At 47.4% G+C, this 20,362-nt stretch overlaps 1 protein-coding gene across 1 annotated transcript in view; it reads right to left on the reverse strand.

Moving 5' to 3' along the window:
• IRF9 (interferon regulatory factor 9) overlaps positions 1-19,148 on the reverse strand; it is a 68,289-nt gene extending 49,141 nt beyond the window's left edge. Inside the window, exon 1 of the mRNA XM_068238124.1 lies at positions 18,995-19,148. The gene's annotated coding sequence lies outside the window, so the exon portion shown is untranslated. The remainder of the gene's footprint in view (positions 1-18,994) is intronic.
• Between the last annotated feature and the right edge of the window lie 1,214 nt (positions 19,149-20,362).

The raw sequence follows: 20,362 nt of genomic DNA on the forward strand, positions 1-20,362 counted from the left end.
ACTAGAATTGTTAATCAATTTATAATAATTACTACGGTATGTATCATTTTCTTAACTCAGCTTCTGAATAAGTATGATAGATGCACTATATAAAGCCCTATCTACATGATACGATTCGATTACGATTCTATTTACGATCCGATTAAATCTGACATGTCCGATCGGGATTCGATTCAATTTGCCATTGCAAAATAATGGCAAATCGAACTGAATCGGATCGAATCCCGATCGGACATGTCGGATTTAATCGGATCGTAAACAGAATCGTAATCGAATCGTACAAAGAATTGTATCGTGTAGATGGGGCTTTATTTATGTATGATAATAATTAATTTATCCTTTTTGCTAATTTATCGGTTGTGCATTTAATTTCATATTTATCATGTGAAAAGCAAACAAGTTCAGCTCAACCTGTGGATGCACCATTTGGCAATGCAGCAATTGCCCTCCTACGCAGGGAGCCTGCACAATGCACAAAGCATGAGGGCCAGCACCAGCCAGATCTTTGTTAAGCCTTTTTATTATTAGCATTATGACTGAGACACACCTTTTGGCTTGAAACGCATGAACTATTGTTGTCCATATTGCTGCTGTAATACAATAAAGGCCTTACCAAGGATCTGAATTGAATAAGGCCCTCAACTACAAAATACTATGGTAGGGATTAGATTGGGAGCTCCTCTGAGGCCTGGAACCCATTATCATTAAGTTACTAAGCAGTTGTGATTTGAAAAGCTCTTGCTAATGTAATGCTATGGGTGTGATCCCACTTGAGCAATGTGATTTTATAAAAAACCTCCATAGCAATGCATTAGCAAGAGTTTTTCAAATCACTAGCGCTTAGAAAAGGCTGCTAGTGAGTGTGAGCCCTGAGGGACAGTTAGTGACTTAGCTATGTATTCTGAAAAGTTTTGCAGAAGATATCAGCGCTATATAAATGCTAAATAATAATAATAAAACAACCATAGTTCACAAGAATGCAGACTCATAAGTGGAGCCCATTCTTTGGGAGTATAGTTGTTACATCATTGCGGGCATTGAGCACACTTAGGCCTCTTGCACACTGCAAGTGATTCCGATTCAGATTCCGCTTTTTAATCAGTTTTTACATCTGATTCAGATTCAGATTTGCATTTTGCTCCCTGCACACTGCAAATCGGAATCTGAATCGGATGTAAAAACTGATTAAAAAGCGGAATCTGAATCGGAATCACTTGCAGTGTGCAAGAGGCCTTATGGTGGTTGGTGCGGATCATTCTTTTGCCAAGGTTCGTGCAAGCATTTGAACTTTGTGCATTTTTATTATCACGTTCTCGTCATGAGCCTGGCTGAGCTTAGACCCATATTAACACTAGAATGAGAATTTGAGAGTGAGTGGGCAAGATAATACTGCTTGATTGGACTAATAGATTGCTTGCCATATCATGCAGTTTTCTGTCTTGCCAGTGAAAGTGAGGGTACTGGAGATAACAAGATATTTCATGTGTACTGTATTATTATGGTATACTTATATTGGGCTGATATCTTCCGCAGCAACTTACAGTGTCCATAGCTATGTAGATTGTAGAGTATTGGGTTTATGTTCTATAAAGCACCAGCAATGAGAATAAGAAATAGGCCTGAAAGATAGATCGAATTTAAACCGAAATCGCGATCACCATGATCACAATTTTGGAATCGTCAAAGCGGCAATTATCGCGATCACATCATTTCCATATGGGGAAGTTTGAAGAAGTGGCTTCAAACTTCCACAAAGTCCCAGCCCGTGCGGCCAGCAGCCTTGGACATACCTTCTGCATGAGTCCAACGCTGTCGCCGTCTGCCGACTGTGCTTGGCAAAACTCCAGGTTCCTGTATGTCACATGACATACAGGAAGTATTCCGTGCATTAGAGCCTGCAGGAGGCGAAGTAGATAGACTGGCATTGCTGGACTCGTGCTGGAAGCTATGTCCAGAACTGATGCAGCTTGGGAGACAGAGGAAGCACAGAGAGACACAGAGTGGGCACAGAGACAGAGGGGGCACAAAGAGAGACACAGAGAGAAACAGAGCGGGAACAGAGACACAAAGGGGGCAAGAGAGAGACCCAGAGGAGGCATAAAGAGGCAAAGGGGACACAAAAAAAGACGATGACAGGGGAAACAAACAGACACAAAAGGGGAACAAAGCTTGATTTGAAGGAAATCGTGAATTGAATCGAAATCGCAATTTCAGACAGAAATCGCTCAATTCAATTTTTTCCTAAAATCATTCAGGCCTAATAAGAAGGATAGGAAATTGGATCATATTAATAAGACTTCTTGGGATATGAGTGTTAGGAGATGTGGAAAAGTAATCAACAACACATGCTATTTTAGAGCTCACAGCAAGTGGATGACAAGGGCAGCAGCTCTAAACAACTTACAGCTGTTTTACTTAAAAAGAAGGCTTGCATGCAGCTTTTGGAGGTATGGGCAGGAAGTGCAAAAACGTTGTGCTTTTAATTGCGTGCTGTGAATGGGGGCCAACTGTATATCTGTCCCCTAACTCTATATGACCAATGCCAATGTGAGATGGTGAGGGTGCATGCATACGTACGAAGCCAAAAAACTACATGTGGATGTGCTATAGCCTGCCATCTCCATGGAAACGTCAGGCGCCACCAGTATAAGCACAAGTATACAGCACAAGTTGCTGCTCTCAATTTCCTACTCTCTTTTTATTAAGTGTACCTGTAGGAAAAAAAGTGCCCCAAATGGGTACATACCTCAATAAAGGGAAGCCTTTGCCTAATCCCGAGGCTTTACCCATCTTCCTTCCCCGGCTGTCACAGTACTGTGTCCTCCACTGGCAAGCCAGAGCTGGTCCGTGCTACTGCGGAGGCGCAGTGCGGCCACCCTTGTTCTCGAGCGCAGCTGCATGCTTTGGGAGGAAACAGCGCTGGAACAGAGAGGTGAGGCAGGGATGACCCTGAAAGATCCAATCTAACTTTTACTTTTGGAAAACTTGACACATTTGAAGCTCTTGAGGCCCACATAAAATGGTATGGCAGGCCGAATTCAGCCCATGGGCCTTAAAGAGAATCTGTGACCGAGAACTGAACTTCATCCCGATCAGTAGCTGATACCCCCTTTTACATGAGAGATCTATTCCTTTTCACAAACTGATCATCAGGGGGCTCTGTATGTCTGATATTGTGGTGAAACCCCTCCCACAGAACCATGGTCCTGGCAGTTTCCTGTCTGTGAACCTTGATGCATTGTGGGAAATAACAGCTGTTTTACTGTGTACAGCTGTTTCCAACTGCCAAAAAAGCAAACAGCATCTCCTTCCAGTAACATCATATGCCAGCAGTAAAGATGTCACCATGTGATAAATGCCAGAACATAAATCAGAGAGAGAAAAGATTTTACAATGGGCAAACACTGACTAAATCATTTATACATAATAATTGTAAAAATAAAATACTTTTCATTACATTATTTTCAATGGAGTTTCTCTTTAAATTTGACACCCGTGTCCTAAGGAATGCACATTTTTGTTTCCAGGGACACAGATTAAAAAACTTTATGGTTACTGTATTAATGGGAGGGTTCTAGTCACATAAAGAAAGACTAATGGGTGAAACAAAATGTATGCATTGGTTGAAAACAAGTACAGTATAAGAGGCTTGAACAAGGATAGAAATTTTTTATGACGTTGATGGTTTTCAAATAGCACATTTCTTTTTAGCCTATAGCAAATATTGTTTCCCCTACTATTTTTCCAAGTTTACTTCTGCATTTGGAATGTATGATCTCTCTATGTCAGTCTGAGTCATAGGTTATGTGAGGGTTAAGTAAATAAAGAGTCTTATCTATTTGTCATAAATTAGCAAACGTCCTTTCAAAAACCTTTCTGATGTCCTGTTGTAATTAAAGTGGACCTGAACTCTTGCACAGCACAGAAGGAAAATGTAGAGATATGCACCCTGTATGTATTTAGAGAGTTTAGCCTGTTTAATTTCCCCTCATTTGTGTCTAATCATAAGTTGCAATTTGATCCTCCCCTGTGTCACATGACTGCCTATGGCAAATAAGCAGATAAACCCATTTGAAAGCACAGGAGGTAAACAATATGTCTGCTTCCATGAATCAGGAAGTAGAAACTGAGCAAATGTATTTTAGGATTCGTATCATGTGTAACAAATACATGTTTTTTTGTTTGAGGCCTCATTCACACCTAAAATTGGAATGATTTTGTGCATTTTTTCCCCTCCTGGCTCTCCACTGCATGCTGCATTTCTGGTAAAAGCAATTTTCCAGAGGGGTTTTATAATTCACTCCCTGACACAAGTAAGGAAGTGAACTCTAAATACAATGTATTTATTCTTATAAACACTCATGCAATCGCTGCACAAAGCGATTTTGTAAGCGTTTTGCGTTTTTCCTATACCATTGAGGCAAAATCGCCTCAAAATGGTACAGGCACCGCTTTGCTGAGCGGATCGCAAACGAACTGCTCAGCTGTAAACTCTCTCATAGGGAATCATTGCAAAAGAGTTTTTAGGGCGATTTTGAAAATCGCCTGCGCTTGAAAAAAAGGGCAAAACGCCCTTAGGCCCGGTCTTCTATTTGTTCCTATGTAGCTGCAAAACCTTCCGTTTCCATTCCGCTGAGAGAAATGGTCCGGAAAATTGGGTCCTGCTGCATTTTTTTGTCCATTCAGCGGAACGGGGAACGGAACCGTATGGCCGGTTCCGTTGGCAAAAGCTAATGTGAACCGAGCCTGAGAGTGAACGAGCCCTAAAGGTTATTATGCTGTTGTGTATCTTTTAGAACAGAGAGGAGGTATGAGTGCGGGGCCGCTTTAAGGCATCTGAGTCTGAAGAGAGCTTATTAGCCAAAAGCTCACTCTTCTTTTTTTTCAAAGTTGGCCAATAAATGGTATCATCCTGTTTCAAAACTTCCTGCTGAGTGTGCTAAATAGTGTTTACTACAACCCAACCCTGTGTGGGACGGGGCTGTGCCTGGTGCAGACTGGAAGCTTTCCTTCTGTAAGTTGATAAAGATTTTATAATTCTTTTGACTAGCTTACAAACACCAAAAAGTTGTTCAATAGTAAATGTGACTCTTTCTGAACATGCCCCTAACTACTTCAGCCACAGGATAAGCATGACGCCCAGTAGTACAGTAACTCCTAAAAGAAGGAAAAGAAAAAGTCAGCAAAGGCAGCAGCCATATTCCTATAGTACAAGGCTTGCTTGTGAAATGAGGAAGTGACAACATGCCCAGTGTTGAAAAGACCGCAACACATTGCACTAAAGCACGTCAACCCTTTTGGCAACTAGCACAAACATATTCTGCAGATTACATTTTAATTGCCACAAGAAAGTTTACATATTACATATGACTTCAACTAAAGAATTAAATTTTAATTTATAACTATACATTTTCTTTCTTTGAAATGTTAAAGGAAAAATTCTAAAAAGCGTTAAAAGATAACTATAATGAGAGGGTTATGGAGGCTGCCATATTTATTTCTTTTTAAACAATACCGGTAGCTGTTGTCTGGCAGCCCTGCTGGTCTATTTATCTGCAGTAGTGTCAGACTTGCAACAGAAACAAGCATGCAGATAATCTTGTCAGATCTGACATTAATGTCAGAAACACCCGATCTGCTGCATGCTTGTTCAGGGTCTATGGCTAAAAGTTTTAGGGCCAGAGGATCAGCAGGATAACCAGGCAACTGGTATTGCTTAATCGCAAATAAATATGACAGCCTCCATATCATTTTCATTACATATGTCTAAGTAATAAACTTGATCAATGCCTGCAAATTTAGTCAGAGATAGATTAAAGTGAACCTGATGTGAGAGGGATATGGTGGCAGCAATATTTATTTATTTTTAACCATTACCAGTCGCCTGGCTGTCCTGCTGATGTACTTGGCTGCAGTAGTGTCTGAATTACACCAGGAACAAGCATGCAGCTAATTTTGTCATTACTGACAACATTATCAGAAACAACTGATCTGCTAAAACAACTGATATGCTCCATGCTTGTTGAGGATCTATGGCTGAAAGTATTAGAGGCAGAGGATCAGCAGGTCTGCCAGGCAGCTGGCATTGCTTAAAATGAAATAAATATGGCAGCCTCCATATTACTCTCACCTCGGGTCACTTTAAGAAATAGCTTCAGAGTTAATAGAGTCATGAAGACCAACAGAGCTTGCCTGGAAAGTTGGGAGAAATTATCTATATTTCTTAGCACAGAAAGCGCAAACAACCTTTTGACGAAAGAATAACCTTTTAATAAATAAAAGAAAAAAAAAACTTGTATGTCAAATTATATCATGGACTTTTTCATCTACAGGTCCATCTATAGGTCCAATGTCTAATATAGGCACAGTAAAACAGGGCCACGGTGTCAGCCCCTTCAGATCAAAGTGTCGGACTAAGTCCTCGCTAGCTCCGCCCCCCACCAATGCAACAAATAATATAGATATTACGTGGGCGCATTTGGGCTGATCACTAGGGGTCACTGTTGCTGGATCTAGTCTGGAACGGAATCTTCCTATGTGGTTCAACAGATCCTCCCCAGCACCATGTAAAAACAAAATTACGCTGGTGTGCGTGCAAGGGGGTGGAGCTACAGCACTTGTGCTGGCACTGTCCTGCCCCACCCTTCTGATGCCAGGTCACCTCCTTGCTCTAGTGCAAGGAGGCACAGACCACCCGGATCCCTGGAGCAGTAGTACACCCCCATTACCCACATCTCCAACGAACAGTTGGGAAAAACTTAAAGTAAACCTGTACTGAAAAAAGTACCCCTAGTACCACTTATAGCAGGAGGGGCAAGCCTCTGAATTTTAAAGTCCTCCATAGTAGGGGGGATCCACCACTAGGACCCCCATAATAATGGCGGCACCTCGCGCCTGTGCAGTAGAGTGGACCTGATTAGGCTCGGCTATTTCTGCTGGAGCCTGAGAGGGAAGCCGCTACTGGGCGTGCGCACAGTGGTTAATAGGAATGTTATTATTATTTTGTTTTTTTTCCTACGCTGGATCGGGCATACCCAGGAGGACGGGGAAGCCTCATTAGGATCCAGAGGCTTCCTCCTTCTGGGGTAAGTCCCCCCAGGTTCCTTGTTTTCCCTACAGGTTTACTTTAAGTGCTGGGGGGAGACGTGGGTGATTGGGAAATAGGACTGCAAAGGGTTAAGTGCAAAGCAAAAACATGCTATAGCTGGTCATAGACTTTTAGATATTTGGTAGATCAAGTAAACAACTGAAACATAGCAAAAAATCAAAGTGCAAGGAGTGCATTCAAATTCATGATTTGTTCAATAATTGTAAGTTCTAAAATCCATCCACTGATTACAGAATGAGCAGCTTCGGCTTACTGCGCAGTTGCAGGTGTACTCGCACAGGCACAGTACAGCTGCACTGGTACACGGTTGGGGGCATGCAGGTGTACTCGCACAGGCACAGTACAGCTGCACTGGTACACGGTTGGGGGCATGCAGGTGTACTCGCACAGGCACAGTACAGCTGCACTGGTACACGGTTGGGGCATGCAGGTGTACTCGCACAGGCACAGTACAGCTGCATTGGTACACGGTTGGGGGCATGCAGGCGTACTCGCACAGGCACAGTACAGCTGCACTGGTACACGGTTGGGAGCAAGCAGGCATAATCGCACAGGCACAGTACAGCTGCATTGGTACACAGTTGGGGGCATGCAGGCGTACTCGCACAGGCACAGTACAGTTGCACTGGTACACGGTTGGGGGCATGCAGGCGTACTCGCAAAGGCACAGTACAGCTGCATTGGTACATGGTTGGAGGCGTGCAGGTGTATTCGCACAGTACAGCTGCATTGGTACACGGTTGGAAGTGTGCAGGCGTATTCTCACAGGCACAGTACAGCTGCACTGGTACACGGTTGGGGGCGTGCAGGCGTACTCGCACAGGCACAGTACAGCTGCATTGGTACACAGTTGGGAGCATGCAGGCGTAATCGCACAGGCACAGTACAGCTGCATTGGTACACGGTTGGGGGTGGGCAGGCGTACTCGCACATACACAGTACAGCTGCATTGGTACACGGTTGGGGGCATGCAGGCGTACTCGCACAGGCACAGTACAGCTGCACTGGTAGACGGTTGGTGGCATGCAGGCGTACTCGCACAGGCACAGTACAGCTGCATTGGTACACGGTTGAGGGCATGCAGGTGTACTCGCAAAGGCACAGTACAGCTGCACTGGTAGACGGTTGGGAGCATGCAGGCGTACTCGCACAGGCACAGTACAGCTGCACTGGTACACATTTGGGAGCATGCAGGCGTACTCGCACAGGCACAGTACAGCTGCATTGGTACACGGTTGGGAGCATGCAGGTGTACTCGCACATACACAGTACAGCTGCATTGGTACACGGTTGGGGGCATGCAGGCGTACTCGCACAAGCACAGTACAGCTGCACTGGTAGACGGTTGGGGGCATGCAGGCGTACTCGCACATACACAGTACAGCTGCACTGGTAGACGGGTGGGAGCATGCAGGCGTACTCGCACAGGCACAATACAGCTGCATTGGTACACTGTTGGGAGCATGCAGGCGTACTTGCACAGGCACAGTACAGCTGCATTGGTACACGGTTGGGAGCATGCAGGCGTACTCGCACATACACAGTACAGCTGCATTGTTACACGGTTGGGGGCATGCAGGTGTAATCGCACAGGCACAGTAGAGCTGCACTGGTACACGGTTGGGGGCATGCAGGCGTACTCGCACAGGCACAGTACCGTTGCATTGGTACACAGTTGGGAGCATGCAGACGTACTCGCACAGGCACAGTACAGCTGCATTGGTACACAGTTGGGGGCATGCAGGCGTACTCGCACATAAACAGTACAGCTGCATTGGTACACTGTTGGGGGTGTGCAGGTGTACTCGCACAGGCACAGTACAGCTGCATTGGTAGACGGTTGGGGGCATGCAGGCGTACTTGCACATACACAGTACAGCTGCATTGGTACACGGTTGGGGGCATGCAGGCGTACTCGCACAGGCACAGTACAGCTGCACTGGTAGACGGTTGGTGGCATGCAGGCGTACTCGCACAGGCACAGTACAGCTGCATTGGTACACGGTTGAGGGCATGCAGGTGTACTCGCAAAGGCACAGTACAGCTGCACTGGTAGACGGTTGGGAGCATGCAGGCGTACTCGCACAGGCACAGTACAGCTGCACTGGTACACATTTGGGAGCATGCAGGCGTACTCGCACAGGCACAGTACAGCTGCATTGGTACACGGTTGGGAGCATGCAGGTGTACTCGCACATACACAGTACAGCTGCATTGGTACACGGTTGGGGGCATGCAGGCGTACTCGCACAAGCACAGTACAGCTGCACTGGTAGACGGTTGGGGGCATGCAGGCGTACTCGCACATACACAGTACAGCTTCACTGGTAGACGGGTGGGAGCATGCAGGCGTACTCGCACAGGCACAATACAGCTGCATTGGTACACTGTTGGGAGCATGCAGGCGTACTTGCACAGGCACAGTACAGCTGCATTGGTACACGGTTGGGAGCATGCAGGCGTACTCGCACATACACAGTACAGCTGCATTGTTACACGGTTGGGGGCATGCAGGTGTAATCGCACAGGCACAGTAGAGCTGCACTGGTACACGGTTGGGGGCATGCAGGCGTACTCGCACAGGCACAGTACCGTTGCATTGGTACACAGTTGGGAGCATGCAGACGTACTCGCACAGGCACAGTACAGCTGCATTGGTACACAGTTGGGGGCATGCAGGCGTACTCGCACATAAACAGTACAGCTGCATTGGTACACTGTTGGGGGTGTGCAGGTGTACTCGCACAGGCACAGTACAGCTGCATTGGTAGACGGTTGGGGGCATGCAGGCGTACTTGCACAGGCACAGTACAGCTGCATTGGTACACGGTTGGGGGTGTGCAAGCGTACTCGCACATACACAGTACAGCTGCATTGGTACACGGTTGGGAGCATGCAGGTGTAATCGCACAGGCACAGTACAGCTGCATTGGTACACGGTTGGGAGCATGCAGGTGTAATCGCACAGGAACAGTACAGCTGCATTGGTACACGGTTGGGAGTGAGCAGGCGTCTTCGCACAGGCACAGTACAGCTGCATTGGTACACGGTTGGGGGCATGCAGGCATAATCGCACAGGCACAGTACAGCTGCACTGGTACACGGTTGGGGGCATGCAGGCGTACTCGCACAGGCACAGTACCGCTGCATTGGTACACGGTTGGGAGCATGCAGGCGTAATCGCACAGGCACAGTACAGCTGCACTGGTACACGGTTGGGGGCATGCAGGCGTACTCGCACATACACAGTACAGCTGCATTGGTACACGGTTGGGGTGTGTGCAGGTGTACTCGCACAGGCACAGTACAGCTGCATTGGTACACGGTTGGGGGCATGCAGGCGTACTCGCACAGGCACAGTACAGCTGCATTGGTACACGGTTGGGAGCATGCAGGCGTACTCGCACATACACAGTACAGCTGCATTGTTACACGGTTAGGGGCATGCAGGCGTAATCGCACAGGCACAGTACAGCTGCACTGGTACACGGTTGGGGGCATGCAGGCGTACTCGCACAGGCACAGTACCTCTGCATTGGTACACGGTTGGGAGCATGCAGGCGTAATCGCACAGGCACAGTACAGCTGCACTGGTACACGGTTGGGGGCATGCAGGCGTACTCGCACATACACAGTACAGCTGCATTGGTACACGGTTGGGGGTGTGCAGGTGTACTCGCACAGGCACAGTACAGCTGCATTGGTACACGGTTGGGGGCATGCAGGCGTACTCGCACAGGCACAGTACAGCTGCATTGGTACACGGTTGGGAGCATGCAGGCGTAATCGCACAGGCACAGTACAGCTGCATTGGTACACGGTTGGGAGCATGCAGGTGTACTCGCACAGGCACAGTACAGCTGCATTGGTACACTGTTGGGGGCATGCAGGCGTACTCGCACAGGCACAGTACAGCTGCATTGCAACACAGTTGGGAGCGTGCAGGCGTACTCGCACATACACAGTACAGATGCATTGGTAGACGGTTGGGGGCATGCAGGCGTACTCGCACATACACAGTACAGCTGCATTGGTACACTGTTGGGGGTGTGCAGGTGTACTCGCACAGGCACAGTACAGCTGCATTGGTAGACGGTTGGGGGCATGCAGGCGTACTCGCACATACACAGTACAGCTGCATTGGTACACTGTTGGGGGTGTGCAGGTGTACTCGCACAGGCACAGTACAGCTGCATTGGTACACGGTTGGGGGTGTGCAAGCGTACTCGCGCATACACAGTACAGCTGCATTGGTACACGGTTGGGAGCATGCAGGCGTAATCGCACAGGCACAGTACAGCTGCATTGGTACACGGTTGGGAGCATGCAGGTGTACTCACACAGGCACAGTACAGCTGCATTGGTACACTGTTGGGGGCATGCAGGCGTACTCGCACAGGCACAGTACAGCTGCATTGGAACACGGTTGGGAGCATGCAGGCGTACTCGCACATACACAGTACAGCTGCATTGTTACACGGTTAGGGGCATGCAGGCGTAATCGCACAGGCACAGTACAGCTGCACTGGTACACGGTTGGGAGCATGCAGGCGTAATCGCACAGGCACAGTACAGCTGCATTGGTACACGGTTGGGAGCATGCAGGCGTAATCGCACAGGCACAGACAGTACAGCAGCATTGGTACACGGTTGGGGGCATGCAGGCGTACTCGCACATACACAGTACAGCTGCATTGGTACATGGTTGGGGTGTGTGCAGGTGTACTCGCACAGGCACAGTACAGCTGCATTGGTACACGGTTGGGGGCATGCAGGCATACTCGCACAGGCACAGTACAGCTGCATTGGTACACGGTTGGGAGCATGCAGGCGTACTTGCACAGGCACAGTACAGCTGCATTGGTACACGGTTCGGAGCATGCAGGCGTACTCGCACATACACAGTACAGCTGCATTGTTACACGGTTGGGGGCATGCAGGCGTAATCGCACAGGCACAGTACAGCTGCACTGGTACACGGTTGGGGGCATGCAGGCGTACTCGCACAGGCACAGTACCGCTGCATTGGTACACGGTTGGGAGCATGCAGGCGTAATCGCACAGGCACAGTACAGCTGAACTGGTACACGGTTGGGGGCATGCAGGCGTACTCGCACATACACAGTACAGCTGCATTGGTACACGGTTGGGGGTGTGCAGGTATACTCGCACAGGCACAGTACAGCTGCATTGGTACACGGTTGGGGGCATGCAGGCGTAATCGCACAGGCACAGTACAGCTGCATTGGTACACGGTTGGGGGTGTGCAGGCGTACTCGCACACATACACAGTACAGCTGCATTGGTACACGGTTGGGAGCATGCAGGCGTAATCGCACAGGCACAGTACAGCTGCATTGGTACACGGTTGGGAGCATGCAGCTGTACTCGCACAGGCACAGTACAGCTGCATTGGTACACTGTTGGGGGCATGCAGGCGTACTCGCACAGGCACAGTACAGCTGCATTGGTACACAGTTGGGAGCATGCAGGCGTAATCGCACAGGCACAGTACAGCTGCATTGGTACACGGTTAGGGGCATGCAGGCATACTCGCACAGGCACAGTACAGCTGCATTGGTACACGGTTGGGGGCATGCAGGAGTACTCGCACAGGCACAGTACAGCTGCATTGGTACACGGTTGGGAGCATGCAGGCGTAATCGCACAGGCACAGTACAGCTGCATTGGTACACGGTTGGGGGTGTGCAGGCGTACTCGCACACATACACAGTACAGCTGCATTGGTACACGGTTGGGAGCATGCAGGCGTAATCGCACAGGCACAGTAAAGCTGCATTGGTACACGGTTGGGAGCATGCAGGTGTACTCGCACAGGCACAGTACAGCTGCATTGGTACACTGTTGGGGGCATGCAGGCGTACTCGCACAGGCACAGTACAGCTGCATTGGTGCACAGTTGGGAGCGTGCAGGCGTACTCGAACATACACAGTACAGCTGCATTGGTACACGGTTAGGGGCATGCAGGCATACTCGCACAGGCACAGTACAGCTTCATTGGTACACGGTTGGGGGTGTGCAGGCGTACTCGCACAGGAACAGTACAGCTGCATTGGTACATGGTTGGGAGCATGCAGGCGTAATCGCACAGGCACAGTACAGCTGCATTGGTACATGGTTGGGAGCATGCAGGTGTACTCGCACAGGCACAGTACAGCTGCATTGGTACACTGTTGGGGGCATGCAGGTGTAATCGCACAGGCACAGTACAGCTGCATTGGTACACGGTTGGGAGCATGCAGGCGTAATCGCACAGGCACAGCACAGCTGCATTGGTACACAGTTGGGAGCGTGCCCACATGGTTTCGTGTGAGGCAAAACTGGGGGGCTAGGTGGTCAGGGGAAGCCTCTGGACTATTCAAATGCTTCCATCTACTTAGGGAAGTACCTAATGCTAAGTACACGTCTCACGACGCAGGGAGATGGATCCAGCGCCGTCTCCCTGACGATGAGCACTCCCTCGACCCATCTTCCGGCCAGCGGGTATGCATGATGTTACACAACGGGCGCAACGAGACTTCAAGCAATCGCAGTACTTTATGCGGGAGTCATCGGGGATATTAAAGATCTTATTAGCCCTGACAGCCGTTATCGCTGCGCGACGCTTAGCGACGTTCACGTGATTGAGCGCCTGTACCAACATTGCGTGATCACGCTAACTACCGCTCGCCGCTCAAACAATCACCTGTCATCCGGAAAATCGTTGGAAACATCGCAAGGTGGGTTTGGGCTTTCTTTTTTTTTTTTTAAAGCCACCTCTAGTTCACTTTAAGGCTACTTACACACCAGGACGTTGCATTTAGGGGACGTTATAAGGCACATAACGTGCCCCTAACTCAACGCCTGGTGCTCGCTGATGTGGACGTCAGAGTGAGCCACGTTGTGCAGCTCACTCTGGCGTCCGTGATGCGTACTCTTGGACGCATGCGGCATCACGTGGTCCCGCCCGGCCAATCGCCGCACACAGCATGCAGCACTCTCAACGGATGTGCTGCGTTACAATGTAATGCAACGTGGGCACTTTGAACAGCCCATTGATTTTTCATTATTGTGCGGTGGGGCTGCGTTACAGGCTGCACTAACGTGCACCTGTAACGTCTTAATGTGAAAGCACTGTAACCGGGACATACAGCTGTGGTGGATGCACTGTTTGCCGCTTTTTATTTATTGGGAGGGAGGTTGTCCTCCCCAACGGTCATCACTGGCGTTTACAACATTTTGTGAATTGCAATACCAAATTTGTGGTCTACCTCCTATTGTGTCCTTGTGGCGCATTCTATATAGGTAAGACCGGACGTGAATTGAAGTCTAGAATTGGCGAACATATCGCCAATATTAAAAACATTGCATCCACCACACCCGTTGCGAGGCACTTTAGATCTGAGCACGGTGGTAGGGCCTCAGGTATACGTTTTGTCGGTCTCGACCGTATACATACTACGATCAGAGGGGGTAACTTCGATCGCTTACTGTTACAGAAAGAATCCAGGTGGATCTACGAGTTAGAGGCCACTGAATATCCTGGCCTTAATGAAACGGTCGGTTTTGCTGCCTTTCTGCCTAACTGATGCTCATCACTTTTTCCTACCTGTCCTGCTGTCCCTTTCCCTGCCCCCCTCCGCTGCTCTGCTCCTCCACTGCCCCGTGTTTGCGGGCTTGTATATGCTCCGAACTGTTGCCTCCATGTGTTTTCCCCTGTGACATTCGCCGTTTATAGCTGGCATATGTTGTTGCTCAGTTTTTTTGCTCTCTGAGTGCGCTGATTTCTTGCACGGTTTGGATCTTGGCACTGTGTTTTCACAGTCCCCCTTGATCCAACTTCTTTAGTCGCTGATGGTAGCATGATAATATTTGCTGACTCTGAGCTATGTTATATATACATTTCTTCTGGTTTGCTTGTGTCTGTTGTGTTTGCATGATTTTGCACTACTTTATTTTCATATATGTTTGGTTGTTTACACATATATAAAAAAATTCTTTTGTTCTCGTGTGCCGCCATATGGCCCCCTTTCTCCTCGCCCCCGCCTTGCCCTCTCACGTATTTTGGCCATCCTACGCATCAGGCCGACTTAATTTGTCTGGCCTGCCTATTGGGCTCTGGTGGGGGCGAGGCTGAGCTGCGTGTCCGTCGCCGCGTTAGTGCGCATGTGTACGCGTGCGCGTTGGTTGACGCGTACGTAATTACGCATGCGTGCGTGAGCGCGGCTGATGACGCTGCCCTATAAGGAGCCTCGGGCGGCACACGTCTCTAGCCACGCCTCCCTTCGAAAAAGCCGGTAGACCCGGCGAAACATGTCAGGGCTGCCGGCGTGGTGCTAGCACATGACTGCCTTGCTCTGCCACCCGCCCACCCTCCGCATCCACCCTCTGCTGGCCTGAGGCACTTTTCTGACCTCCACCTGGAAAGGCTACTAGCTTCCTGCACACATGAGACTCTGCCATATGGGACTCTGCTTGATCATTACAGCCATTACAGCCTGCCATACCCGCATATTGGACCTGACTCCTTTACCGGATTCTTAATCACTTCCCCAGCCTTGGGCTTCTACACATGGGGCTGAGCGACCAGACAACCTTTAGGAGCTAACTGGACTCCGCATCGCTGTACCAGGATTGGGTATAGTATGGCTCATGCTTTATGCCATTCCTTTTGATCTGTGCTTGTTGCTACTTGCATTCCATCTGTCCATGCTGGCTGTGCTGTTTCATCTGAACTGTTGATTTGCAGATGCGATATTGGCTTTCTAGCCTCTGCTGGATGCATTGACTCACTCTGCTTCTGTTATCTGTACCGGCCTGCTTCAACCATCATTTTCCTATTACCCCCATTTTTTACTACATACTTGTCTAGGCCTATTTTTATATGTTATTTGGGATCCCTGACCACACTAGGTGGTCTCAGGCAGTGGTGTGCTTGATGTGTGATTGGTGGCCGAGCGTGGCTTCTTGGCAGGTTACATTGGTGCTTTTTTAATATGTTTAATTATAACATTAATAAATTTTTGTAAATTTTCACTTATTTTTGGATTTTGTCATTTGTGACATATGCTCCCCAACCCTCCTTTTTCCTTACATTTACGTCTTAATGTGAAAGCAGCCTAAGTGCTTGTTGCATGAATTTAACAAATTATGCATATTGTTTGTTGCCTCAACTAGTTTTTACCTGTTTGCACTATTTATTTACACTTTATGCACAATCAGGCTGTGAATAGTTTTCCCTGTCATATGTGGATAGAACTTACAATTATTTAATAAATTATTAATTTAATTTTCATGCACTCCCTGCTCAAGCTTTTTATGGCTTGGTAACTGTGTTATGGCAGGTTGATCTTGCCATTAATAAGATTACTTAGGTCCTCCCATTCTTTATTTTTGTTAAACAATTGAAACCTTCCTGATATTATTATTATTGATTTATAAAGCACCAACATATTCCGTGGTGCTGTACAAAGTAAGAAACAAACATGGGGTACATAATAATACAGACAATAGTATACACCAATATACAAAATACAGAATTGGTAATTACAGTGACACAATTAACATGATGAATAAAATATATAACGAATTCCAAGATGCAAAAGGGTGAGAGAGCCCTGCACCTGCGAGCTTACAATCTAAAGGAATGGAGGGGGGGGGGGGGGGGGGGGGGAAGGTTTGGGGTATACAATACTACTAATATGATAAACCACTGGATAGCGGAAAATTGAATACTTACCTACCGGTAATTTTCCTTTCCTGATGCATCTACGTCAGCACATTGGGTTGTGGCCCTGCCCACGCAACCCCATTGGACGAGTAAATATTTTAATAATTTGAGCCCGCAGGGAACCCTGCTTTGGTAACTATTAACTCCCCGCAATGTTATCGGGTGGTATTCATGTGCTGTGGAAGGGCATCCTAGAGGAGGGGTGAAGCACATGCGAAATCTTGTATATGTGAATGCGAAGAGGTAATTCTGCAGGAGGAATAAAGAAGGTCAAGTGCAGACCTGAGATTGCAGTTGGGTGGCTATCTGGAAACTAGTGAGAAGATGTACAGGGGATAGAGATAGTGGAGAGCTTGTTTACCTGGATAACTGCCCTGCACCACTAGGTAACTGATCACATTTAGATGAATATTGATCAGAGCACAACCACCGTTGTATCACCATCAGTCGCACCCCACTCAATACTAATAAGAAAGGCCTTTCCCACTCCATCCATCAAGAGGGCCTTTGTTTTTAACAAATGTTATTGAATACAAATGTTATTGAATACAAATGTTATTGAATATAACATGTATTTTAATAAGAAAATCCAGGGGCGTAGCAATAGGGGGTGCAGAGGTAGCGACCGCATCGGGGCCCTTGGGCCAGAGGGGCCCCGAAGGGCCCTCCCTCAACCACAGTATTAGCTCTCTATTGGTCCTGTGCTCATAATAATCACTCCTATAGATACTTTGAATAGTGGTGATCATTAACAGATTGTTCCCCATCCCCTTCTTGCATCTCTGACACTGTAGTTGCCATTGGCAGGTTTTGGTGCGCCGTATTAATTGTCATGTATAGAGTGCTTGGGGGGCCCCATTGTAAAACCTGCATCGGGGCCCACAGCTCCTTAGCTACGCCACTGAGAAAATCAAATAGTGTATGGCAAGCTTAACTTTACAAAGGGGGGGGGGGGGGGAGGTGTTAGTAAGTGAATTGCAAAAAGGGATATAACTTGGGGATACTTTTATGTTTCGTGGACTCTTTTTTTCAACAGGTATTAGAATAGGAAGGACAGCAGCAACACAGCCAACAATTCTATAATTGTAGCATAAAAGTGCTGTAGTGTGGAGCAGCATGGTGACATCGTGTACAGCACTCCCGAATTGCAGCGCTAGTCTCATGTTTGGATTTCAACCAGGATACTGTCTGCATGGAGTTTGTATGTTACATTTATAGTCATCATTTTCATTACAATGTGCAGTCCATGAAAGAAATGCATGTAGCACTGTATTACAATCTGTTATGGCCATCGCCATGTGCTAACTATAAATGAACAGGAAGCATGCTTGCCCTAGCATTTTGCGGTCGATTTGGGGGTTTCTGGCGCTGTGATCGCGTTTGCGTTTCCCATGCTCAATTTTCCACATTTACTTGTAATTTTCCAGATTGCAATGAAATACATTATACTTTGGGCCACACGCCATACGTGGAAAAAGGCAGAAGGCGGCCCGAGCAGGCCATTGACTTCAACCTCCAGGGTGGCAGTGTGCGCTTTGCCATGTGCTCCCTGGTTCGTGCTAGGTACACACGGTTCAATGTCCTGTCAGATCGATGGGTTGCACCGATCATTTCCAACTTGTCCTATCTTTTCCTGATCGACAACTGGATTGATTTTGTGCAGTTAAGTTCTGAAAATGTATCCCGTTACAGATTGGGAGAAGTTTGGACATGTACACATGATGCAACTTCCCGTCAGATTACCTGACCATCTGACTGGAAATTGCACCGTGTGTACATAGCATTTGCTTGTGTGGAACATTAGATTATTAGCTGCTCTCACTCTCAGGGATAGCTAGTGGCATGACTGTACAGTACTCTGTAAAGGACAATGTAAGAGTCAGTGCTACATAAATACATAATATTTATACAGTAGCCACATGATACAGTCATTTCTGCACATAAGATAAAGCTATGGGCTCTCGTAGCATTTCATCTGAACCTTAACCCAGTTGCTTCCTGTTATAGTTTCCTTTTGCATAAACAGAACGTGGGTGATCTTCCCCCTCTGTCTGTCCATGGAGACCCTTTTCAGAACTACATCACATCAGCTACTGCACCACTTGGGAATCAGATTAATAGAAACAAGACACATTAGAAAAACCACAGCACCTACCTTACGCCTGTGTGTAGTGTTGATTTCCACTCTAGAATCTGCTCCTCTCAGTTTCTATTCTCCCTCGTCTCTCACCGCCCACAGTTCTTCTATGCCTGTCACTGCTATGTATTACTTCTAATGCTTCCTCCTTTTCCCAGAAACCACGTGATCTGTTCTGAGCTCACAACAGTCTCAACAGCAGCTTGCCTGTCCCACACTGCTAGACTTCAAAGGGCAATGCTGCGGTGAGGAGAGAGATGTGTAATCCACTCGAAAGACTGACACTTCTACTTTTAACACATTCTTCTCAAGTAGCATGCTAAAATACGAAGTTGGAATAGTAGTAACTATACTTAAAGCCATAACTCATTTTCAAATTGTTTATGCTTCTTGCTAAGAATGCAACAGAAAATATGCATGCAAAGTTGCACTGCAGAAAAGGATTTTTTTTCCTGCAATGTAAAAATCAAAACTACTGATGAGCTCACAGGTACCCAGATCGTTACCCTCGGCTTGCATGGGGATGGGAAAGCTATACAACTACAACTTACCTCTGAGCAGTGGCATAGGTAATAGGGATGCTCATTCGGATTCTGATCGGAAATTGCATTTCCGCATCGGAATGCGGAAATCGGTAATGCAAGTGCCGTAAGCGGATTTCCGCCGGAAATCGCGGAAATTTCCGCCGGAAATCGCGGAAATTCCACCCGACTTTAATATCGATTTTCTCAAAAACTATAAGGTCTTTTTGAAACCTTTTTTTTGGTGTTTCTAGGACTTAAGGGGGCTTTGCTATTAACCGCTAAAGTCGGCGGATTTTTACTGTAATGTAAAATGCAGAAAGTCTGCATCTGCCTATTTTCTGCATTTACATTACAGTAAAAATCCGCCGACTTTAGCGGTTAATAGCAAAGCCCCCGTAAGTCCTAGAAACACCAAATTTTCAGGGTTTATTAAACAGAATCTTCTGAACAAGATGCAAAAAAATAGTTTTCAAAAAGACCTTATAGTTTTTGAGAAAATCGATGTTAAAGTCGGGCGGAATTTCCGCGATTTCCGGCGGAAATTCCGCATTGGAATGCGGAAATTGGTAGCGGAAAACGGAATCGGAAATTGGCATTCCGACCATAAAGGAGCTGTGGGCCCTGATGCAAGGTTTACATTGGCCAACCCCCTCCCCCCCAGCGCTCTATACATAACAATTGATACGGTGCACCAAAACCTGCCAAAGATAACTACTGTGTCAGAAGCGCAAGGAAGGGGCGGGGAACAGTTTGTTAATGATTACTACTAATAAATACATCTAAGAAGTGATTATTAGCAGCATAGGACCAATAGAGAGCTAATACTGTTGTTGAGTGTGGCCTCTGGCCCAAGGGCCCCGAT

The sequence above is a fragment of the Hyperolius riggenbachi genome, chromosome 1, assembly GCF_040937935.1.
Source record: "Hyperolius riggenbachi isolate aHypRig1 chromosome 1, aHypRig1.pri, whole genome shotgun sequence".
Taxonomy (NCBI): Eukaryota; Metazoa; Chordata; class Amphibia; order Anura; family Hyperoliidae; genus Hyperolius; species Hyperolius riggenbachi.